This window comes from Podarcis vaucheri (assembly GCF_965113315.1).
Source record: "Podarcis vaucheri genome assembly, chromosome: 11".
Lineage (NCBI taxonomy): Eukaryota > Metazoa > Chordata > Lepidosauria > Squamata > Lacertidae > Podarcis > Podarcis vaucheri.
This window is the reverse complement of record NC_138749.1, coordinates 47,739,077-47,764,867: the sequence shown is the minus strand read 5'-3', so window position 1 is coordinate 47,764,867 and position 25,791 is coordinate 47,739,077. Positions and strand designations below refer to the sequence as shown.

At 41.8% G+C, this 25,791-nt stretch overlaps 3 long non-coding RNA genes across 4 annotated transcripts in view; 2 read left to right on the top strand and 1 right to left on the bottom strand.

Annotated features, from left to right (window-relative positions):
* Positions 1–12,928, bottom strand: part of LOC309514510 — a 58,183-nt gene extending 45,255 nt beyond the window's left edge. For both annotated transcript variants that reach the window (XR_014212026.1, XR_014212027.1), the window contains exons 1-2: positions 12,827–12,928; positions 2,058–2,130 (exon numbers count right to left, since the gene is read on the bottom strand). This is a non-coding gene — a long non-coding RNA (uncharacterized lncRNA). The remainder of the gene's footprint in view (positions 1–2,057; positions 2,131–12,826) is intronic.
* On the top strand, positions 12,918–19,280 carry LOC309514516. Its single transcript, XR_014212034.1, has 2 exons — positions 12,918–12,998; positions 18,621–19,280. It is a non-coding gene; the product is annotated as an uncharacterized lncRNA (long non-coding RNA).
* A 1,979-nt stretch (positions 19,281–21,259) lies between these two features.
* LOC309514522 lies at positions 21,260–24,816 on the top strand. The gene is made up of 2 exons (XR_014212041.1): positions 21,260–21,393; positions 24,029–24,816. It is a non-coding gene; the product is annotated as an uncharacterized lncRNA (long non-coding RNA).
* Positions 24,817–25,791: the final 975 nt, after the last annotated feature.

Genomic DNA, 25,791 nt, shown 5'->3' with positions numbered 1-25,791 from the left:
GGAAAAAGATTCCAATCACAGCACATTCCGTTATAGATCATTATTCCTAAATGCTTGCAGGAAGTGATGAAATGAGAATTTCATTCAGAATAATCAATTGCCCTCTGTCATTAGCCCTATTTAGTCATTTCCCCCCTTGTGTGATAAAGGTGGAAGGGAATGGACTTGCAAGGTAGCAGCTCCCTGCCCATCACTTGCCTGCCACCAGCCCTGCTAGCCTCCCCAGTTTGAAGGACAAACTGTCACACTGGACAATCCTGCTCACAACTGATAGAATGGATCAGGACTTCCAGTTGCACAAGCCGCAAAATCTTGAGCAGGTTTTGTTTTTTTTAAAAAATGGAATTAATCACTGACTGGATGGTTTATTTATTTTTAAAGGTAGCCAAGGGTCTGTCAAAATGTCCATTTCTATGAAAGATAATTGGTTGGACAGGAACAGGACAAATCATGGGGTGTGGGGGAACTTAAGCAGTAACAGGCTACCTCAAGCCCAGGGGCTGAATCTGACCTTCTAGACTCATACCCGCCAACATTTCTTTGATAACAATAGGGATGCCCTATATACTACTAATAATAATAGTAACAACAGCAATAATAATTTAATTAATTTATTTTATTTTATTGCAGTCGTACCTTGATTCTCAAAGATAATCCATTCCAGAAATCCATTCAACTTCTGAAAACATTCAAAAACCAAGGCATGGCTTCTGATTGGCTGCAGGAGCTTCCTGCACTCAATCGGAAGCCAAAAAATATGAGTACCAAGGCATTTGAGAGCCAAGGTACAACTGTTTTTTTTATTTTTTATACCCCGCCCATCTGACTGGGTTGCCCCAGCCACTCTGGGCGGCTCCCAACAGAATATTAAAAACATGATAAAGCATCAAACATTAAAAACTTCCCTATTCAAGGCTGCCTTCAGATGTCTTCAAAAGGTTGTATTGTTACTTATTTCCTTGGCTTGGGGGGTCGCATAACCCCATACCCTCCAACATTTCTCCAGTCAAAATAGGGACGTCCTAAGGAAAAGTGGGACATTCTGGGATCAAATCAGAAACAGGGACGGCTTCTATAAATCCGGGTTGTCCCTGGAAAATAGGGACACTTGGAAGGTCTGCTATTTGACTTGCAGGACTCTCCTGAGGATATGCATCCTTCGCAGTTCACATCCATCACTGGCCTTTTCCATGTCCTCACCAAACATTTTTGCAATGTGTCCTTGAACTGTGACAATGGATTCCCCACTTCTGATTTACATGGAAACATTGAACGTTATCACAAGCTCACTCTGTACTTGGATTGGCCTTGCAGAAATCATTTCTCTTCACACTGGACAGCACTGAAACAGTTAGGGGGGAAGAAAATTCTCAGATGAGATCCGGTGGTTTAAATGAACAATAACAAATAAACAACCTTAGAACTGTAAGCATCATGTAATGCTCTGACAAGAAGAAGCCACTTAAATTTATCTCAAAATCCTTGCCTTGCCTGAGGACCTCCATTTTGCTGTTGAAGAGCCTGTTAACATGCTTGCTCATAAGCCAGCTCCCGGAGGTTAAACACAAGAAGCTTTCATAGTTTGCTTTCTGTGAAATGAGTCAAGATCTAATTTATGGGGTAGAATTTATGTGGAAACAAAGAAGAAGACGAATTAGATCGAGAATCCACCTTGGTGGAAATTTATGAGGTTCACAATTCACCCTGGAGGTGGTGGAATGTGAAGTCACATGAGCCAGAGCCAGAGTAATGGCAGAAGACAAGGGATTCAGATACAGTGGTATCTTGGTTCTTAAACTTAATCCGCTCCAGAAGTCCATTCCAAAAGCAAAGCGTTCCAAAACCAAGGTGCGCTTTCCCATAGAAAGTAATGCAAAACAAACAACACCTAAAGCAGTAATTTTACACGAATTTTACTATCTAAGGAGACCATACCATTGATCCATAAAATGAAAGCAATAATCAATGTAATGTACCATAAAATAAATAAGACAGTATTGTAGATGATAAGGGATGTGGGTGGCACTGTGGTCTAAACCACAGAGCCTAGGGCTTACCGAATGGAAGGTCGGCAGTTTGAATCCTGCGATGGGGGTGAGTTCCTGTTGTTCGGTCCCAGCTCCTGCCCACCTAGCAGTTCAAAAGCACGTCAAGTGCAAGTCGATAAATAGGTACCGCTCCAGCAGGAAGGTAAATGGTGTTTCCGTGCGCTGCTCTGGTTTCGCCAAAAGTAGCTTAGTCATGCCAATAAAGCGAGATGAGCGCCGCAACCCCAGAGTAGGTCACGACTGGACCTAATGGTCAGGGGTCCTTTACCTTTTAAGTCTGCTGGAAACTAACCTGTTCTAAATACTTGTATACATCTCAAGCCCCTTTTACCAAAGATGAGATAAGCTTGCCCTCTCCTTTTCTCCAGCCTGCTGGTATCCATTGCTCTTTGAATTATATGTAGTGTCAGGATGTTTAAAGCTGAACGCAAGGTAATTGTTTATGCTCTACTTCTTTTTCTCTCTGAGGTAACTATATCAGACTTATTGTGCTCAATCCATTACACCACCTTTCAAGGTATATAAATCTGAAAACTTGGCTGCAACTTGTGCAGCTCGTTACAATATTTTACGCTGAATGGGATCAAATTAATTTGTGGTGGCAACTCAAAGCAATTATTTTTTCCAGAATATATTGTTCCCTAAGGATTTAGAGTCCACAGAGAAAATCAGTATGCAAGCTAATATTCCCAATTATTAGTAAATTGATATTCTTAACTTTTTACCCTTGCAGAAATATAATGGAAATGAACATTTTCCCATGGTGCATTTATAAAGGGTCTTGGGGGGATTAACATGCTGCAGTTTAATTTCTTTAAAAACAGTAAAATATTCCAATAGTAAGAAAGACTGGGCTACAAACCAATTTATAGATGTCTATGGGGCAATTGAGAGTTTCCAGTTCAAATAATCATATATCTGTGTAGGCTGTGCTTCATTCTGGATTGAAAACAACTGCATTCAGATCACCAGCCTTGACACATTCATCCAGGCAACAATCCCACGCACATCCTCCAGTGAGTAAGTCCCACTGAATGCAAATAAAAGTTCTTAGGACTGTGATATTGATCTCACATTTGTCTCCCACTATCCCTGTACTAATTACAGTGTCTTTCATATACTGTCAGGGACTGTGCTGAGGAGGGCTGCACTGAAGAAGAATGGTTGGAGCCCCCCCCTTCCCCCGATCCTGGATCTTCCCAGGAGCAGGAGGATAGTGTAGATTTGGAACAGTGGTTTGCAGAGGGGCATAGTTCAGAAGGCAGAAGCTGGGAAATAATGGATGGGGAACAGCTAGAAGAAGAAGAAACACTGGGAGAGGGAGGGTTAACAGATTCACAGTCATTGGACAGCATTCCTCTACCACCCTCCCCAAGGTCGAGAAGAGCTCAGAAAGTCTCAGGGGGAAAAGCGCAGAGGGTACAAGCTCAGTTTACAAGACGTAGGAGTGACATAGATTAATAGGGATGGAGAGGGGGAGTGAGCCTTACTTGGGAGCACCGCCATTTCTAGGGAGACGTGGTCTTTTGTCTCTCACTGTGATTATTAAAGACTCTAACTGGTAAGACTTCCTTTCGTTTGATCTTATTATTTACGGCCACAGGGGAGGAAGCTGATCCCCCAAAGCCTGACATATACATAAGCTTCTTCATACCACATTTTCAAGCTTGGTTTAACATTTTTTCCTAAACTTTGGGTGATATCCAATGCCACACAGATAAACTTCTCCACAGGCAATGGGACTTTTCTTCTTCTCCTATGCCCTGAAGATCCCTACCTCCACCAGCAAAAAATCTCCCCCTTAAGGTCTCCCCAGCCTCCTGACAAATGGACACCATCAAATGGACTTATCTGTCAGTTTTTGTTCTCTCATTGTCTTAATTTTCCCAATCTTAAATTCTCCCTACTTCCACAGCAATTTCTTCATGAAAATTCACCAGTTTTGTAGGGCAAATTTCCTAATATATGCAGTTTCTCATTTTATATGCAGTTGTAACTAATCTAATGTTCAGATTTTCACAAGCAATTTTCACCAACAGAATGAATATGTCTATGTTGTTTTATTTGATGAATATTCATTCAATGCAATTTTCTCTAATGGATGCATTTTTGCAAAACATTTTATTCTAATACATTTCATTGCATGTTATTTCATCCCTATATGCATTTCTACACATGCTCTATTACTGTATATGCACTCTGGAACACATTACTTGAATGGAAATCATCATTGCAAAATTCAGAGAAGTGCAAATTTTGAGGGTTATCTGTGTTTTAGTTGACATATTGTTTTGGAAAGTGTGAATTAGGTAGATATGCCTTTAAATGTGAACTGAATTGAATTTCTCCCAAGCATTCCATCACCAGCATTTCAGGCTGTGGTGTCTTTCAATCCTACTCTCCTACAGTCCTATAGCTGAATCAGTCACCTTCTTCATGCAAAGCAGATGCTCTGAGCCACAGTCCTTCCCCTGATATACAATTAATGTACAACTTTCTTCAAAAATGCATTCTTCAGATTGCAAATTGCAAGGCATAACTGAAGCTGGCGATTCAACCATGTCCCTTCTTTTCGCAAGTAAATGCTCTGGTGAGCTCCGATTGCTCAAACTGCCCATTTTGTTTCTACCTGATGCAATTATTAGAGTTTTCTTGGTTTCTGCACTGCATTGAGCTGTTCAATAGTGGTATACATTTTGTGTGACAGAATGTCGTTTCAAGGAGGGCAGTCAGCTTAATTCCATTATTTGCATTCTATTTGCCTTTTTGCATCTGATTAGACTAGAAGGAAAAGCGGAAGAATAACGATCTTATCAGGTGTATGTGTCTGTAAATGTGTACATGCAGGTGAATATATTACAGGAAGGAAGAGAAGGCGGAAAAGAGGAATGGTGAGGATTAAGAGTTACTCTTTCAACTACTGTGAGTTTCTGATTTCTTAATAATAAGGAGAAACAGGTAGGATCTACAACAAAGTGTTGCATTGTGAAAAGCTCCCTTTAAGGGTTCCAGCCACATTCTTTTTTTTCCTTTTTGATAATAATTTTTATTAGTTTTCAATTACAACAATCCAATAACAATCTCATTATAACAATGCCAAATTATCATACAATTAATAATACCAATCACTGAAATGTGAAATTATACAATTTAGGTGTCCCCCATGCACTAGAATGAATACTTTGATGCTTTCCTTTGTTCCGGCATTCCAAAGTCTTATAAATTCCAATTATGCTCCAGTCTAGGTAAAGGTAAAGGGACCCCTGACCATTAGGACCAGTTGTGACTGACTCTGGGGTTGCGGTGCTCATCTTGCTTCATTGGCCGAGGGAGCCGGCATACAGCTTCTGGGTCATGTGGCCAGCATGACTAAGCCACTTCTGGTGAACCAGAGCAGCACACAGAAACCGCCAGAGCAGTACCTATTTATCTACTTGCACTTTGACGTGCTTTCGAACTGCTAGGTTGGCAGGAGCAGGGACCGAGCAACGGGAGCTCACCCGTCACGGGGATTCAAACCACTGACCTTCTGATCGGCAAGTCCTAGGCTCTGTGGTTTAACTCACAGTCCCTTATATCGCAGCTGCAATTTTAACAACTTTCATTCATATTGACACATTGAATAGGGTTCCAGCCACTTTCATTCCATTCCCTGTTTCTCCAGGTTTTTGATATCTCCTCACAACCATAAAACAACAATTATGAAGTACATTGTTTTTTTCCTGCCCTAGGCCATTTATTTCGTGGCAGGGCCTTGCTCCTTTCAAATTGGTAGTACAGCTACAATGCAATGCTATCAAGGACAAGGGTTCCTTTGTATGCAGAATTTACTGAGTGCATTAGTCTCCCAAGATTTGCTGCACCAGCAAATATGTGCTTAGAATGGAGCAGTTCAACGGCAGCACAACATCTCTGAACAGGACATTACATTAGTATTGCACTGTGTCTGACAGCATTGCAGGCTGATCTTCAGGCCCAACTGTTTTAAGAACATGGTGTAAATCTTTTCAAAGGACTTGTTTACCATGATAGCACTGAAGTACTGAGAATTCTTCGTTACAATGTGCTGGCTTTTTGTATGTGACAAAGAATGTTAATTTAAATTTTAAAAGAATCACGGGAATGGTAGTTTGTTAAGGGGTACTATGTGGTGTGAACTACAGTTCCCAGAAACCTTTGTGGGTATGAGTGTGCTTTTAATGTGCTTTAAATGGTGTGTGCATAGCCTGAGAGTTTTCAGACAATTAAAATAGAATAACATACTTTTAAAGAAACAACCCACCCTGCTACAAATCAGACCGCAGTAGTATAAAATGTCAGTATAAATAGGCTTAAAAATACTCCAAAGCATGGGCAAATTAAGAAAACAAGGGTGGCAACTTCCTTGAGGAACAAATTCCAGAACTTTCCACAACTAAAATGGTCTGTCTTCAGTCACAACCCACCTTACCTCAGAAGGTGGTGGGACTCAGAATACTCTTCCCGATACTATTAAAAAAGCAATGATAAATCCTATTATATGTCTTGCATATTCCATGAACAGAATTCTTACAATGAGCTGCTTCCCGTCCCCCACTGCACCCCAGTCACACTAGGAGTAATATATGATTTGTTTTCCTAGACATGACTGACACTAACACACAGCATACTGGGAAACCAACATCAAGCAGCCATCACAGGCCACACAACTGCCCACCACTCGCACCAACTCCAGCCATTATATAGTGGCAGCCAGTGCTATTTTTCTAGAAAAAGTTTTGGAGCTCACACTTTCTCTCTTAGAATGGCAGTGGTGCACACCTGAGAGGTGCCAGAACTGAGCTCCAGTGAGCTCTGGCTGAAAAAAAACTCTGGTGGCAACTGATGAAGAGCATGAAAGAATACCTCAGGAGAGACTGGACAACTCTGGGCCAGACAACCAAACTCAATACAGATATATTTTAATTATGCTACAGGGTGAACCCAGTCTTGATATGTATATGCCAGAGATAGGTCCAGCATAATAATCAATGGGATGGAATCAGATCATTTTTAACAAAATGGGAGGGGGTATCCAAAAGGATTTGTCCAAGAGGTAGCCAGGGCAGTCTCCCTCTTATATACTTGCTGGGATTGTCAAAGCATCTGACCCTCATCTGAATCTCATAACTCTCCTGACAGGTGATTTGGTCTGCAGCCACATTGTGGAAATAAAGGTTGAGATTGCTCACCAGATACCAGGCACTCTACTATTCAAATTAGGCCCCAGTGTTTTTCTACCAATCCCCTTCTCAATTAAGTAATCAATTTTAATCTAGAATTTAAATTCTCAAAACTTTCTTGTTTGTTAATTTGAGCAAGTAAACTACTGCTCTCACTTCAATACAAACAGTATTTCTACCTGCAACACACTTGAGCAAACCTGCTCCTCTTCCTTTCACAGATATTTTGTTGCCATTTGCAACTGTAGCTGCCTCTGATTAGCTCTCCCTTCTTATGGTCTTTGTACTGAACCTGGAGACTCCAATAGAGAGCATTCCATGTCAAGGAGGGCAAGTGGGAAACCTATCAAATGACAGGGAAGGAGCTACACAGAGCAGGGCCTTTTCACCAGTGGTGCCCATTGTATGCCTTGCTCTTTCCAGACCTGCTTTCTTTTGGCCTGTATTTTGGAGCTTTATAATTTAGGGAGACTTTGGAATAACAGGTTGACAAGTCTTATCAGTCTCTGACGTATGAGCAGATTTTCTGGGTTGTTCTGGGTTTCTGGTGCACCAGGGTTTACACCAGTGTAATAGAGTTGGCCAGGATGTCAGCAGGGATACAATTTATGAGCTTTCTCCATTATCTGCACAGCAGGGGATGTTTAATAAACAGTGCAAAGGCTGAGCTGAAGCATTCCCTGCTGGTTACCTGCCCCACTGCTTCAAATTGGGCCCCACTGGCTAGCCCTGAGTCTCATAGTTGCTGGGCCTGAGTTGGCCTGCCCTTGCATGAAGTCCTGGGTTTGCAATTTTGGGATAGGGGAGACTGTGGCACTGGGCAGCGGGCTGGCTGGTGAGGCCCCATAGATTTAGAGGCCTGAGTTGCCCTGCCCTCGCATGAAGTCTTGGGTTTGCAATTTTGGGAGAGGGGAGGTTGCCTGCTGGGGAGCGGGCAGGCTGGCAAGGCCCCCTAGATTTAGAGACCCTAGGTTTCAGCCTACTTAGCCTATACATAAATCCAGCACTGCTAAGAGGTGAAACAGGAAGGTGTTGCTGCCTTCCTCCCACCCCACCTGCACTGAAGCCTCACTTACTAGGGTCATGAGTCTGTAGTGGCTTCCAATAAGATTTTGCTGAAAGCCACTGCCATGGTGCAACCCCAGTGGCAGGGATGGGGCAAATGTGGCGGTGCTGCCCCATGGAATTCTGCTTCCTGATGTGGCTGCTTCAGTCTGCCTCATGAGTGGGTCAGTCCTGTAAAGAGGATTGGGCAAATTCATGAAGAATAAGATTATTAATGACTACGAGTCACTTTAGAACAAATAAGACATATAATCATACCTTGATATCTCATATTACTTAAATTTACCCAGAGCTACTAGATTATCATTGTTTTTATTAAGATCAGTTACATAGGTGTTTTCCCCTCCCTTTGTGTACAGAAGGAAACTGAATACCATCTTCCCCCTCTCTATGTTGCAGCCAATTGCATTTTTCTCCGTACTTTAGTGAGAAAATTAAAAACTCATGAAGGGAATGTTAAAATACTCCAGGAAATGAGTTAATTTGTCTGGAGCATATATGCAGTCCTGAGGATGAACAATTGGGGGCTTTTTGTACCCTCAAAGGATCACCAGTTTATATGTAGCTGTAATTCTTCAGTGGAAGATATTAAAACCTGCATCACACACAGGAAATATGAACTTTTATTGATGCTCCCACAAAACAGGTATGCAACCACAGAAGTCTCACCAGAACTATAATTTGAATTCTGGGAATCTAGCATAAAAGCCTAGTAATGTGTTCAGTATTGCTCATAGGTTTCCATTTTTATAAGAGGATTGTCTTTAATTCACCCAGGATTGGTAGAGTTTGGGCTTATGGCTGGCATGTGGGGCTCAGTTTTTGGACTACTAATTGTGGGGGGTGGGGGATTGTCAGTAGATGCAAAATAATTGCTCCTCACCATAACTTGGGATCAGTCTAGGAATAGATTCCAACTGCATTTTTTTGTTTTTTGAGAACAAGTGCAACCCTATATTTAAAAGTTTGTCATTTTTGTGCTGATACTCATTACTAGTTCATCTATAAGCAATACTCTTTTTATTCCTCTTCCTGTACAGATAGCCTGCTTTTGCCTCACAGCTTCTAATAGGGTTGGGCACAAAAGACTTCTAAAAATTATCCACCCCATTTGTGGGAAGGGAAACTGAAGTGGTGGAGAGAATTTTAGCAACTCTCTACAGGAAGAGGAAACATTGACCAACTATGGTTTCTCACCATTAGCAATGGTATTTGCCAATCTTTCTCTCTTTTTTATATTTTGCTTCCACTGCAGTGTCCTTCACAATGTTCCAGACCTACATTTGTTCTAGGACATTGGGGCAGAGGGCGGAAATGGCAGGTGTCACAAAAAAAGAATGTTGGAGAAAATTGTGGTCTTTTTTTCATGTCTCAGCTTTAAATTCTACACCTTGGAAAGTGCAAGATTCCCCCAAGCCATTAACATTGGACCCTGTTTTATGTGCATGGATCCCTTGAATCTCTATTTCTTTTCTTTTATATGTTTTCATTATACTGTTGCTTTATTTACTTTAGGCTGTATTTTTGTTTTAATGGATTTTTTAAATATTGTACATAGTGTAGACCACTTAGAGAATTATTTTTTTTTTGAAAGTGGTTCAGAAATGATTCAAAGTATTTAAATAAATAACTAATATCCATGGACTTGGATCCTAAGATAAATTAGCTTAAGAAAGTTCCCAGAGTGAAAGATTACCTCCTCCTGCTTCCTGCACACACCTGCAACCCCTCGAAAGCTGCTCAGGAAAGTCTCAAACAGCATGGAAAGAAAGGGTCATTGCAGACTGCTGGGGGAGGCAAGAATCATCCAAAATTGAATCGTCTTCCACCCTATATTGTCCAGGAAGGTCCTCAAACTTCTGGAGTGACTCGGGGGTGGGCAGATGGCTGTAGGGAGAAGAGGAGGCAGTACCTTTTCCTTTTGTGGATTTCCTTAAATTTATCTTAGATCTGAGCCCTGTTGACTTGAGTCCGCATGTTGCAAAAGATTACCACCATTTACAATGTATCCAGCTCTAGAAGTACAGTGGTACCTCAGGTTAAGTACTTAATTCGTTCCAGAGCTCCATTCTTAACCTGAAACTGTTCTTAACCTGAAGCACCATTTTAACTAATGGGGCCTCCCACTGCTGCCTCGCCGCCGGAGCACGATTTCTGTTCTCATCCTGAAGCAAAGTTCTTAACCTGAAGCACTATTTCTGGGTTAGCGGAGTCTGTAACCTGAAGCGTATGCAACCTGAAGCGTATGTAACCTGAGGTACCACTGTATGGCAACTGCAATCCCATCATTGTATCCTATTTTCCCCCTAGTAGACACATAAATTTACTGAATTGTAGCCCTGGGCTCAAATCCTACTTCCACTGTGGATTCAATGCATGATAGGAAAGCAGGTGGCACTGGGGTCTAGACCACTGAGCCTCTTGGGCTTGCCTAAGGGATAGACCATTCTCTCTTAGTCTCATGTGTACAGTGGAAATGTTAATGACCTGTCTCTCCTGTTTGTTGTGAAGGCAAGAAATGCAAGCACTGTCCAGGACATCTTCAAGTATACAAATGTATGTGTAATGAGGAAGGCTAGGTTGAGATCTTGTACCTAGCCCTGGAAAATGAAACATCCCAGGCTCCAATTTTCTTAGGGGTCATTTTTACAAGAGATAAATCGCAGATAAAGGTAAGGGATCCCTGACCGTTAGGTCCAGTTGCGGATGACTCTGGGGTTGCTGCGCTCATCTCGCTTTATGAGCCGAGGGAGCCAGCGTACAGCTTCTGGGTCATGTGGCCAGCATGACTAAGCCGCTTCTGGCAAACCAGAGCAGCGCGCGGAAACGCCATTTAGCTTCCCGCCGGAGTGGTACCTATTTATCTACTTGCACTTTGACATGCTTTTGAACTGCTAGGTGGGAAGGAGCTGGGACCAAACAACAGGAGCTCACCCTGTCACGGGGATTCAAACTACCAACCTTCTGATCGGCAAGCCCTAAGCTCTGTGGTTTAACCCACAGCACCACCCGCGTCCCATTTAAATTACAGTATGGGAGTGCTATAAACATTCATGTGCATACCTCGGTGCAAATGGGAATGGGAATGCACATGGGTCAAGAAGTCAGATCCGTGGCTGAGATCACCATCCCTCTCCATTCATTTGTACCCTCAGTAATCACAAACACAGAGCTGTAAAGTCTTTGAATTTATACTAGCAGCTGCAGGGGGGCGGAGCTAGTTCTGTGTAATTCAGCAACAAAGATGATTTACTGGAACACTGTGACACACAGTCAAAACTGGAGAAAAATGCATATAACTTTCTCTTCCCTAACCTTGAAAACACACTTCTTCTGGCTTTCCACACGTCTGGTTTCAAAATGGGATCCTGTAATGTTACCGTTCACCTCAGTGAGTCGATGGGGCAAAGCTGAGAAGTTGCAGCCATTCTAATGAATTGAAGTGTGCAATCATTCCAATGTTTCTGTAGCCTGTGCATATTTTATAACCGAATGTAGTTGCTCTGCCATTTTCAGAAATGTATTTCTTTGAACACTGGGTTCAGTTCATTGAACAGGAGCTAATCAAATAAGTAACAGATTTTCACTTCATAGAGATTAGAAGAAAATGGAAGCTCCCCACCTCCTTTCTTCTCTCCAAAGCAGTTTTCGCCTTCCAGAAGTGAGGGCTGTGTCTCCCCAACATGGGTAAACTTTTTGAAAACATACTTGAATGTGTTTTTTCCACGGAGAGAGGAGAGGGGAATCTGTAATGCATTTCATTTCAGTCATAAACAGGCCTTCAGGATTAGGCAGAATGCGTCTGAGTTTTATCAACCTCATTTCGATGTTTCAGTTCTTACTTTATAAAAGAGCATGCTGTTTTAATGACATTTTGCTAAAGTTTCAGAAACTGCTGACTGACACCACTTTCTGGGGTTTGTGTCCCTTCCTACGGCCAGAACAGTTGCTACAGGTATGTGCAAAACAGTTCTGATAGAAGAGCCAGGGGCACTCAGAATTCTTTTTTCTTTTTTTTAATTTTTAAAACTTTTTAATGATATAGCAAGAAAAAAGAAAAAAAAACCACAAATACCAAATTACACACAGGAATAACCATAGACACATAATTTTCTTAACAAACAATAAAACATATATTGGTCTTAACACTAAAGACCCAACCTCCCGTCTATTCCATATTTCGATTTCATATTACTTATCAGGGGTACTCAGAATTCAATTGGCACCAAATGCTGGATTTGAGTAGGATTGGGGACATCAAGGTTGGACACAGGGTTGGGAGGAGATGCCCCTTCCCAGGTGAGAACAGTAGCAGTGTGATAAGCCACAGCAACTCCAACTGATGGTCAGTTAGAGTTATGGATTATACCTTCCCAGGGAAGACCTGAATTGATGTAAGTGTACAAGGGGGGAGGTCAGTGTGCCGTTTGCCCATTATTTTAAAAATGTCTGTGCAGGGGGAGAGAAAAAGTTAATAGGTAGACGAATAGAAAAGCCAGAGATGGAGCTTACCTGTTTATAAAAGGGCTTAGCCCAAGGTTTGGGTTGGTAGTTGGTTGGTTGAAAAAAGGCAGTTGGGAAAGCAGTTGGCAGACAGTTGGAATTAGAGAGACAGTTAGTGCAGTTGGTTCTTGTGTGAGGGGAGGTAGAAGAGTTAGGGACAGAATGAAATAAGACTAAGAAGGTAAACAATAACAATGTTTTGAATGCAGTTCAAGTTTATTTGTGTTTGCAATAAACTACACTCTTCTTTGTTAACTTAAGAACCTGACTGAGACTAAGTGATTCACAGGGGAGGACCTGGTTGGTGGCAGCGGATTAGTGGTGTATGGATCAATAGTCCGTGAGACAACCGGGGGCTCTGTATGAACGCCACAGTCAGGAACACTGAAAATGGAAACTACAGGCTTGGGTGGTTGTATTGTCATGGGACAATAGAAAGTTGGCTTTTACCAGGTCACACTATTTGTTCATCTGGCCTAGAATCATCTGCACTGATAGGTTGCAGCTCTCCAGGATCATTGGCAAAGGTCTTTCCCATCATAGAACCATAGAATTATAGAGTTGGAAGGGACCCAAGAGTCATCTAGTCCAACCCCCTGCAATGCAGGGATCTCAGCTAAAGCATCCATGACAGATGACTATCTAACATCTGCTTAAAAACCTCCAAGGAAGGAGAGTCCACAACCTCCTGAGGGAGACTGTTCCACTGTCAAACAGTTTTTATTGTCGGAATGTTTCCCCCCTACGTTTAGTTGGAATCTCCTGTCTTGTAACTTGAAGCCACTGGTTTGAGTCCTACCCTCCAGAGTAGGAGAAAACAAGCTTACTCCATCTTCCACGTGATAGCTTTTGAGATATTTGAAGATGGCTATCATATCTCCCCTCAGTCTCCTCTTATCCAGGCCAAAAATACCCAGCTCATTCAACCGTTCCTCATAAAGCTTGGCTTCTAGACCCTTGATCATCTTTGTTGCCCTCCTTCCTAAATACTGGTGCCCAGAATTGGACATTGTGTTCCAGGTGTGGTCAGAACAAGGCAGAATAAAATGGTACTATTACTTTCCTTGAACTGGAAACTCTACTTCTGTTGATCCCCTGATCATTTTAACTGGAGATGCCAAGGAAAAAACCTGGGCCTTACTGCACACAAAATGTCTGTTCTGCCACTGAGCTACGATCCCTCCCCTTGGACTCATCTGGAATAAACAGGACCCAGCTGGATGACAGTGTTCAAATGGGGACCAGCACTCTAAGTTTACCCTAAGCCAATGCTTGGAATGAACTAAATTAGCTAAATGAACTTCACTGAACTAGTTCGCTAGTAGGTGTGGAAGTAGTTCCAATAATCATTGGGTGAACTAAAGGTGAATTAAGTTCGAATGTAATTCAATCAGGCATCTATAAAGTTTGAAAACGAAACATAGAGACAACAATCTATGGCTCATTGTTCAGCTGCAGAGGTGCTGCTTTTACTAAGGATGCTTAGCCACTTAATCACTGTTGCTAAGCTATCAGAGGGATAGAATGAGACATTTCCTGCATCTTCCTTGTTGAAGAGATTTGCTTTCTTCCATCGGAACAGTTTTCAGAGAGAACCACAGGGACAGGTCTAAAGTCAATGACATCTTGTGCCTTTAAGAGCTATGGGGCAGGCAGAAAATAAACAGGGCAAGCCTTTTCTAGGAAAAATGCAATTATGGGGAAAGCTTCACTTGATGACATCCTGTCTTCTAGACATCTTATTACTTGTGTGTGAGCCCTCTGATTTACTTCAGCACAGCAGTTTGTAACATGATGAACTTTTAATGAATGAAAAAGTTCCTTTGGATGAACTTGGGCTGAACTAGTTCGTTTAGCAAAAGTACAAAATTTAATTGGAACTAGTTCCTTTTGGTATGAGATGAACCTGAATAAGTTCTGTTTTAAAAAATAAACCTTCCAAGCACTGCCCCAAGGCACCAAGGCATTTATAGAAAGTGGAAAATAATGTAAAAATTAACATTTAAATGGAAATTCCGTAATATCGCTCTAAATAGAAATATAGCCAGAATTGCATTTGAACACTGTAAAAGGAATATACTGTGCAGCATTCAGGATCTGGGAGTTGGGTAGAAATTTCAGTAAGACACACATACTCAAAAGACGACAAGAGATTTCATGACACTGTTTCTCTGTGGCTCGCTAGCTTATTCTTTGCGTACCCAGCTGGATGGAGAGGAGTTCATAAAACAAACACAAGCAACACATATCCAGCAGATAATGAGCTAAAGTAGAAGTTGTTTGATGATGTGCAACTCAATCTGCCATGAGCATCTCCTGTGCAAGCTCAGAGATACCTTTCCATTGATATTTAGATTAATGGGGCTTGTGCGGGAATTGTTTTGGGTGGATTCTATGCATATAGCACCATCATGTTGAACCAAATAACCTGGAAGAAAATGTCATCTCCTACATTTGTCGCCTATTTTTATCGCTACTCTGTAAATGTTGATTCTACAGGGCAGTTTTAATAATCATCTGCTCTCATTGTCTGGTTTTTTGTTTTTGTTTTGCCCATGCAATCTTACAGTTAAGGAATATTGCATAGAAAACCAAATGGCAATTCTTTTTGTAACCGAAATATAGCATGTTTCCTTCATGTGATCTTAGATTTGGTGTTTACTAACTGCCCAGAGTAGGGATGCAGATGGCGCTGTGGGTTAAAACACTATGCCGCTTGGGCTTCCTGATTGAAAGGTCAGCAGTTTGAATCCCCACGATGGAGTGAGCTCCCGTTGCTCGGTCCCAGCTCCTGCCAACCTAGCAGTTAGAAAGCACGCAGTACAAGTAGATAAATAGGTATCACTCCGGTGGGAAGGTAAACGGTGTTTCCGTGCACTGCTCTGGTTTTGCCAGAAGTGGCTCAGTCATGCTGGCCACATGACCTGGAAGCTGTCTGCGGGCAAACGCTGGCTCCCGCAGCCTATAAAGTAAGATGAGCACCGCAACCCCAGAGTTGTTCGCGGCTGGACTTAATTGTCAGGAGTCCCTTTCCCTTTCCCTAGCGGCCCAGGGTAGCATAAGCAAAGGAAAAGGGGTGGGGAGGGGAATCTAACTCACTACATTAGAAATCCATTCAGAAACCTGCATTTCAGACAGGGTGAATTACAGAGCTAATATTAATATGGTTTTCCTCATTACAGTCATGAGAATGTGAGATTATAGAGTGTACCTACTGTAACTAGCAATTGGGGGTGAGCAGTGAGGGGTTCAGGTTTGCTGATGACAGCCAAATATTCAGGGTGATAAAAATGAAAAAGTTATTCTGAGAAGCTCCAAAAGAATCTCTCCAAATGGTGTGACGATGCTTTAAAACAGCAACTACAGTTCAATGTAAGTAAATGCAAAATAGTACACATGGAGAATCTTAACATTACACCTGCACTGATGGGGCTTGAACTGGGCAGGAAAGAGACATTGGGATAGTGGCAGATTCCTCAAAGAAAACATTGAACCAATGTGCAGCAGCTATGAAAATGGCAAATTTGGTGCTAGGGATGATTAGGAAGGGGACTGAAAATAAATCTGGGATTTGCTACTGTATCTCTGCTTTGACTCAGTGAACCCCCTCACACTGGTATTCTATAGTTCTATGATTATTCACTTATGAGTTAGAATAATTTACAATAGAATAAAGGTAAAAGGTGGAGGGACACGGGTGGCGCTGTGGGTAAAAGCCTCAGCGCCTAGGGCTTGCCGATCGAAAGGTCGGCGGTTCGAATCCCCGCGGCGGGGCGCGCTCCCGCTGCTCGGTCCCAGCGCCTGCCAACCTAGCAGTTCGAAAGCACCCTCGGGTGCAAGTAGATAAATAGGTACCGCTTACCAGCGGGAAGGTAAACGGCGTTCCGTGTGCTGCGCTGGCTCGCCAGATGCAGCTTTGTCACGCTGGCCACGTGACCCGGAAGTGTCTCCGGACAGCGCTGGCCCCCGGCCTATAGATGTGAGATGGGCGCACAAACCCCAGAGTCTGTCAAGACTGGCCCGTTCGGGCAGGGGTACCTTTACCTTTACCTAAAGGTAAAAGGTAAATAATAGGAGCAGTTGGTGCTGTTGTCTAAACCACTGAGCCTCTTGGGCTTGCCGATCGGAAGGTCGGCAGTTTGAATCCCAGTGATGGGGTGAGCGCCCGTTGCTCTGTCCCAGCTCCTGCCAACCTTGCAGTTTGAAAGCCTGCCAGTGCAAGTAAATGGATACCTCTGCAGCGGAAAGGGAAATGGTGTTTCCATGTGCTCTGTTTTCTGTCATAGTGTCCCATTGTGCCAGAAGTTAATGTTAGGGCCATCATGAGACATCCGCCAGCTTCCAACCATGGATATCAGCAGCCTTCAGGCAAGAAAACTTACCTTATTATCGCTCCCAAAGATCCCACTGCCTGAGGATTGCCTCCGTCCATTTGGCACTTTGCCTCCTCCAAGTGGAAGAAACCTGGACAGTGCTGAATGTCACATCCATTGCCAAGTGTGTCCTCTTGGAAATAGAAAAGGGTTTTCCCCTTGGCCTGCCTTTATATCCACTCAGTTGCCAAGTGCTTTTGTGACATCACAAGAAACCCACAGCCAATGGCAACAGCTGGGGAGGCATCATCTTCATTGCTTTGGGTCCCACATTGGTGGGTGGACCTATCAGTGACTGTGTGCCTGTTTACTGGGGACACGGGTGGAGCTGAGTTTGAACCACTGAGCCTCTTGGACTTCCCGATCAGAAGGTTGGCGGTTTGTATCCCCATGGCAGGGTGAGCTCCCATTGCTCTGTCCCTGCTGAGCTAGCAGCTCGAAAGCACACCAGTGCAAGTAGATAAATAGGTACCACTGCGGCAGGAAGGTAAATAGCATTTCTGTGTGCTCTGGCTTGTGCCATGGTCCTTCATGCACCAGTAGCGGTTTAATCATGCTGGCCACATGATCTGGAAAGCTGTCTGTGGACAAGCACCAGCTCTGTTGGCCTGAAGCGAGATGAGCGTTGCACCCCATAGTTGCCTTTGAGTGCACTTAGCTGTTCAGGGGTCCTTTACCTTTATTTTTTACAATAGAATACTAAATACTAATATTAGCTAAAATGATCTACAATCAGAAGAATAGGGTGCATCCTGAAAACCACAACATAACTAAGCTGTCAAGGTAATGGTAAAAGTAAAGGGATCCCTGACCATTAGGTCCAGTTGTGACCGACTCTGGGGTTGTGGTGCTCATCTCGTTTTATTGGCCAAGGGAGCCAGCGTATAACTTTCCTGGGTCATGTGGCCAGCATGACTAAGCAGCGCACGGAAACGCCATTTACCTTTCCACCGGAGCGGTACCTATTTATCTACTTGCACTTTGATGGGCTTTCAAACTGCTAGGTTGGCAGGAGCAGGGACTGAGCAACAGGAGCTCATCCCGTCGCAGGGATTCAAACCGCAGACCTTCTGATCGGCAAGTTCTAGGCTCTGTGGTTTAACCCACAACACCACCTGCGTCCTTAAGCTGTCAAAGAGGTTATCAAAAGCTATAGAAGAAATGAGCGAGACACACCCCTCTGCAAGGAGGGGATTCCACAGTTTAGGAGCTGCCAATGAGAATTTCCTCTCCCCAACTGCCACCCTGCTGAACTGCCACCCCTGTTATCTTAACACACAAGAGGATCTGTGTGAAAGAAATCGTCTTTCAAATATTTCAGAGCATGGTGCTGGGAAAACCATGTCGTACAGCCAAGCATCTTTTACATTTACTGAACTGGCTTTGGCAATTAGTCTTTCTCTTCTCCTTCTGATTTTTTTTATTCTCAGGGCAGCTTCCATGGAGCATAGAGTCATATTAAACTTGTCTGCTGAAAGGTTACCAACAGATGGAAAATAGAGGCTTTCCTGAAATCAGTGCTGAAAAGTCCTGCACTTGTACTGGGCACCGGATTCGTTTCTTGAATGCATGGATAATATTTGACTGAGAGGCATGATTTGTAAAGCAAAAATAGGATTTTCACACCATAAGCTGCCCCACAGGGATTTCAACTTTAATCTTCAATTCTGATAAGCTACTTCTGGCAAACATGTAGCTGTATTTTTCCCTGTGACTCCTAATTCCTTTGTATTAACAGATTACATACCATTTTATCATGGCTCCTATTATCTAGGCATTTCATTTACCATTAAAGTTTATGTAGTAATATACTGGGGGATTTCAGAACCTTACAAATCACTTACATGGTCCAGCTACAATTTGCACAGGAAGCTTTGGCGGACTGAGCTGCAATAACATGTATCGGGCAGGATAGCACAGCATCCAGCACTGCTGTTCCTTGAACTCTTGGATACTTGGAAAGGTTAGCAAAAATATCACTGTGGTTAAGTTATAATAAATTACAGCATTTAAGGTTGCTGTTCCAGAGGAAAGCAATGTGTTACCAAATGCTCAAATGTGGCTATTAAAGAACTATTACGGCAATTCAATTTTTGCCGGTGTTGATCTTTCAAACAGGCTATTCTATTTGTAACAAATCCAGAAAGTTGGTAGTTTTTAATTCTTTTACAGGTGGAAAAAACCCCCATCCATCTACTTTCTAATGTTTTGATATTGACAACAATACAATTTTCAGTATTGAGAATAATTTGCCATTTTGTCATTTCTCCCTAACTAGGTTAATGGACAGTAGAAAGGTGGTTAAGATTAAATATACCGGTAAGTGATTGTAAATTAATTGAGAGAGAGAAACTAGGGCTGTGTCTTATGTTTCTGTGACCCCCAAATTTCTGTGTAACAATAGGCCAGAAGAAATATTTGAGGTCAGCTGCGGAGACTTCAGGCCTTGAGGTAGGTAGAACTGAGACTGTTTTCTTGGCTGAAAGCAAGGAATTTAAAATTTGCCAGAGGGCCTTGTCAGCAATAGCATCTCAGCTGTGGAACATACTGTCTGATCAGCTTTGATGGGCACCTTCATTGTCCATCAATCAGCACCAACTAAATAGCATCCTCTTCTACTAGGCTTCATGAATTGATGGTGTAAGGGCATGCTGGACATTGGGCAACATGGCTGTGCTATTTGTATTATATTTAATGTTTGTATTAGTGACTACATTGTACTTTTGTATTTTGACTTTATTGGCTATTATATTAAAAAAAAAAAACAACTTTGTGACCCACTCTGGGATTACTTGTGATGAAGTGTGGGATATACGTTTTATTGTACAGTTAGTATCTAGTTTTTCACATTGCTTATTCCAAGGAATCAGAGGAAAGCTAGCAAAGGAGTTTCTGGGGTTTTTTTTCATCCTTATATCTCTCCAAAAGATGTACAGATTAAATACATCATCATACTTTCCATTTCAGACAAAAGACATTTTCTTTAAATTGGAAATGTCAAACGCAGCCAGAGGATGGATTTCTAACTTCCTATGCCATTTTCCTTTTTTTTTTTTTTTTTGTAATTTCCGACATAATAATGGTGAATCATAGGCTTGTAGTATGGTTTTATCACTGTGTTTTCACAGTTGATAGAAGGCTGGTCCTTATCAAGGCCCGATAACAGATCAGCCTAATAATGCACCCACCTTTTTTTTTGACAACATGTGAGATGAAAAGGATTATCCAGTGTGCCTATGTTGGTATCATCACTGTCGCAGTAGCTGATTCTTAAAGTTTATCTGTCTTTGTCTATTAAATGCAGTGGGACTAACAGTGTGAAGTGTAGATATCAATATTTACAGGCGAGAGGGAAAATGTGGGGCTTTGAAAATAAGCCCAAACTCTACATCAGATGTCATGGGCTTTACTCAATGAAATCTCGTGTCATAATAAATCTGTTAGTCTTTAGAGTACCAAAAGTTATAATGTGTGTGTTTGGAACTAGTCAACTTGATACCCAACTGTATGAAAGGGATCAGGAAGTCAGGGAATCTTATATTTTGTATAAGTTTTATTATGTTTTTATATGTGTTGGAAGCTGCCCTGGGTGGCTGGGACAACCCAGTAAGATGTGTAAATAGTAAAATTATCATTACGGAATGGGCTGTCCCTATTTTCATCAGATAAATGTTGGAGGGTATGAGTTAGTGGTCTCCCATGGCTAATAATAATAATAATAATAATAATTTATACTCTGCTCATCTGGCTAGGTTTCCCCAGCCACTCTGGGCAGCTCCCAACAGAACTGAAAGCACAATAAAACATCATATCCACAATGAATTGTTTGTTCAGCATTGTTAGCCCAATTTTCCAGAACTGTCTTTCCATTGAGATCGAACAGGCCCTCTTCCATGCCTTGAGGGGTTTTTTTTAAAAAAAAAATCCGGCAAACATCTTACCTGAATTCTGATTTTACAGTTCTGATTTTTATATTTTGTACTGAGTTATTTGAACACTGTGTAGAGGCAATTCTAATTAGGTGGTATATAAATAAAATAATAAATAATAAACCTCTCCCGTTGAAAGTATAGGATTCAGAGCACGATCCTACCCCTGAAATGTTGGCTGGAGGCCATCAGATCCCAAAGATCAGCAGACACCAGAGATCTATACATAAAAACCATCTTCTTTCTACCATGCTTCAAGTTCCATCCAGAGAAGGTAAGATGCACATAAGTCCTGCTGAAATAAAGAGGTTTATATCTGATCATTTAAGGAAGTCCCATGACTTCAATGAGATTTAAACATTAATTATCTTTTTTTATAAAAAGGTAAAGGTAAAGGACCCCTGACAGTAAAGTCCAGTCATGAACGACTCTGGGGTTGCAGTGCTCATCTCGCTTGGCCAAGGGAGCCGACATTTCTCCGCAGACAGTTTTTCCGGGTCATGTGGCCAGCATGACTAAGCTGCTTCTGGCGAAACCAGAGCAGTGCACAGAAATGTTGTGTACCTTCCTGCCACAGTGGTACCTATTTATCTACTTGCACTTTGACATGCTTTTGAACTGCAAGGTCAGCAGGAGCTGTTGCCATTGGCTGTGGGTTTCTTGTGATGTCACAAAAGCACTTGCATAGCTGTCAACTTACAGATTTGAAAATATGGGACCAGCAGCCTTGAAAATAAGGGACCAGAAGCTAAAATAAGGGACCTGCAGCCTCACCTGTTCCAGACACTCCAGTCTTCCTGTCCTCCTGCAGTCTGGTCAAACTCATGCTGGTAGCTTTGAGAACTCTGTCCAACCAAAGACCCCAAAGTCTGCCACTAGCACCATTGAATTCAATAGGACTTTTGAGTAGACCTGGTTCACATTGTGCTGTTAAGTCCCGCAGTTTTCAAAACTTTCAATTTTGAACACAAGAAGTCTGCTACTGTGTCCCCGTTGTACCAATGGAATTAAAAGCACACACCACCTTAAAGGATAAAGGTTTGCTATTAGGCAGCAGCTAACCATGCTTTTAATTTGACAACGCACAGTGTGCAAGCTTCCTTTCTTATTATTTAGATGTTTTTCTCTTGTCATTAGAAGCCAGCAATGGACATGAATGCTTTGTATATAATTATATAGCACTTAGAGGCACCAGGAAATAAAACTCTTAGATCCTGCCAAGCCGTTAAAATGAGACTTGCAACTTGATCAGAATATGTATCAGATTTTAAACCATGATTAACTTTTATTAACAACACGAAATGGGACGAGATGGTCCTGGTGATATGTTCGTGTATTTTATTTTCTGAATCACTTATTCCCTTCTCTAAAAGTAAGATGTTTGCTATCAACTCAGTAAAACACCACATTTTTCAGGGTCATTACTTTTGAATAATGACTGGGAACATGGTTCTGAATTTATCAGTCAGGTTTATAGAGAAAAGAAGCGGGCAAGCACTGGGCCTGATGCTGGCATCAGAAATGAGTGAGGATTAATCTCATAGCCCATGTCATCCTCCCATTGTTTTTTTGATTACGTCTACTGGAGTAAGGTTACCAGATTTTTTTCAATGAATCCGGGGACACTTTTCAACTTCCTACTAAACAGATAGATTTTGTCAGGGGACTGTTTTGTAAATCCGGGGACTGTGCCCAGGAAATGGGGATGTCTGGTAACCTTATACTGGAGGGGCCTGTCAGGAGTAAGCATAGATCAATGATATCAAATACAGTGGCACCTTGGGTTAAGAACTTAATTCATTCTGGAGGTCCGTTCTTAACCTGAAACTGTTCTTAACCTGAGGTACCACTTTAGCTAGTGGGGCCTCCTGCTGCCGCCGCGCCGCCACTGCACAATTTCTGTTCTCATCCTGAAGCAAAGTTTTTAACCCAAGGTACTATTTCTGGGTTAGCGGCGTCTGTAACCTGAAGCGTCTGTAACCTGAGGTACCACTGTAGTATGGGAAACAGCCTTATTAGAAAAACTAACCAACAAACTGAAACTGACATGGGGACAAATAGAAGAAGAAACCTTCACCTCAATATGGTTACCCTTTATCACATGCACAGCCCAGCAAGACAAAAAGAAGAACCCATATGTCAACCATATGTCAGGAGTGCTCTGATGGTGTTTCCTGCTTGGCAGGGGGTTGGACTCGATGGCCCTTGTGGTCTATTCCAACTCTATGATTCTATGATTCTATGATTGAACCCTCCAAGAGCATTCGAATCAATCTGCTAACCTGATCCAAAAAAACACACAGACCCACCCACCCGAAAACAAAGCTCACCACAGCCAATCAAAGACAACCAACCACACCCTAGACCAACCCCAACCTCTCTCACCACCAAAGAAATACAACAAGTGAATAGTAAAGAGAACCCACACAAGTCACGCTGACACAAACCCCCACACATACACTAAGTAGAATACAAGTATTGCCTCCACTCACCACTTGCCACTCTCCTCTTTCTCCCTGTTTCCCCCTTTTCTTCCTAACGTAACACTAATGTCTTGACAAATGAAACTGACCTGTAGAAAATGTAACTTGAAAAAAAGAGACATTGCACGTACTTTTGTAAACCAAGAAATCTTTAATAAAAATATATATTAAAAAAAAGAAAAAAGAAATGAGGAGAACAGAAACAAAGGATAATAGTACACTGGAAGGTCCTTGCTGGTCACAAAGGAAATATTGGGTTTGGAGAGAGTTAATGTAGGATCTGTTTCAGGAGCAAATGAGAAGGTGATGATGCAAATAGGTTTATATGATCTGAAGAGAAACCAGAGTAAGGATGAACAGTTAAGAAGTAGTGGGAACCAGAATGAGATTTAAGACATACCTGACTGTTTATGTATGCTACAACAGCTGCAAGGATGCTGCTTGCTCAGAGTTGGAAAGACGACAAGGTCCCTACCAGAGTGGACTGGCAGACTAAACTAATGGACTGTGCAGAGATGGCAAGAATGACTGGGAAAATCAGAAACCAGGAGGATCAAAACTTCAAGAAAGAATGGGAGAAATGTATATTTGACAGACCACTGTAAACACTTGAACTCTTGGCAGGTCTTAAATAACTCTTGTAATGTTACACAGACTTTGGATACAATGGAGGAATGAAAAACTCGGAGGACTTGCAGTTGAAAAGTTTAACTAAAGAACCCGAGGGGAAGAGGGAAGTCTAGAGATTTGGAAGAATCTTGTGTAATTTTTAATACTAGTGATTTTGAGTGTGAATGAATTTGTAAAACCAAATAAAAATCATTCTTGAGATTTAAGACATACCTTATTGTCAATTTCGGATTTAAGTGGGTCCTTGTTTTTCTAGAAGGTCCTCCACACAATGCAATTCCTAGAGGAATGGCCATCTTTCTCAGTGTACATCATCATTCACCATGTGGTATTGTATTTTACTCTTACTTAGATATTTGAAACTTATGGTTTCGGCTCCCCCCCCCCCCGTGCTCCACAAAGTAGCTGACACAATCAGGTAATAGGAACTTCTAGTATATTTCTTTATACAAGCATCTTCTTATAAAAGTAGATTTTAGCAAGGCAAGAAAATATTTACAATGCAACAGTCCCTGCTTTTGTTAGCTGCATGTCTGGATTTACTATTACAAAGCTCCATACTTCAGATACTACTAACAGCACAAGGCTGTGCAAGTCTGCTCAGAAGTAAGCCTCATGAGGTTCCATGGAGCTTACTCCCAGGTAAGTAGGTATAGGATTGTCACTTAAAATGAACTCTTGCAATTACCAAAATAATAATAAAAAGTATACAATTTCATTAGGTCATGTATGGTCTGCTTCCTAGAATTTCCAGAGAGGTGGCCTTGTTCAGTCTATATCAGCAAAAAAACCCAAACCCAAACCAAATCAAAATAAACAGAGAGCCTTGCAGCTCCTTGAAAGATGAAGATTTTAAAATAAAAATTATGGTATACATTTTTGTTCACTGTTTTTCACTACGTTCTAGAAACTCTGATATGTTTAAGACAGAAGCAAAATTATGGTTGTTTACATGCCTATAAGCTTTTCTTTGCTATGAAGCAATGATTATAGCACATTATTATTGCATTACATTACATCCCCAGGTGTCTCCAAAAGCCCTTACTTATTTATAAGGTTTTAAAGAGTGGTTTGGTCATCGTACACCTCCAACTCAGGCAGCATTTTCAAACAGGACTAATCACAAGGTGAAATACAGGTGTACAGCAAAATCACTCAAATCCTGTTGATACCTAATCCATGGATTTTATATTTTCAATAAGCAGTGCCATTAAGCAGAGAACAAATTAGGCATCTCATTTTGCTAAAATTTGCTTTTTAGCACATATGCCATCTGCTCATCTTACTCCAAGAACAACAGACTGTAATTCAGCTCTTTAATTACATCACTAATTATTCCAGTTAGTTCGTAGGTCCGTGTTTGTTTTTTTTAATTTAAAGCTTTTCAGATCGGGAGCTACACTCAAGGTTGTGGAAAGGGAGGAAAGCGAGGGAAGAATTGTAATTGCAACCAGGCATCAAAAATGGATCTGTGCTGATTTTAGCAAAGTAGTACCAGCAAGTCCCAACACAGTAGCATTCAGAACAAGTGGTACCTCTGGTTAAAAACTTCATTCGTT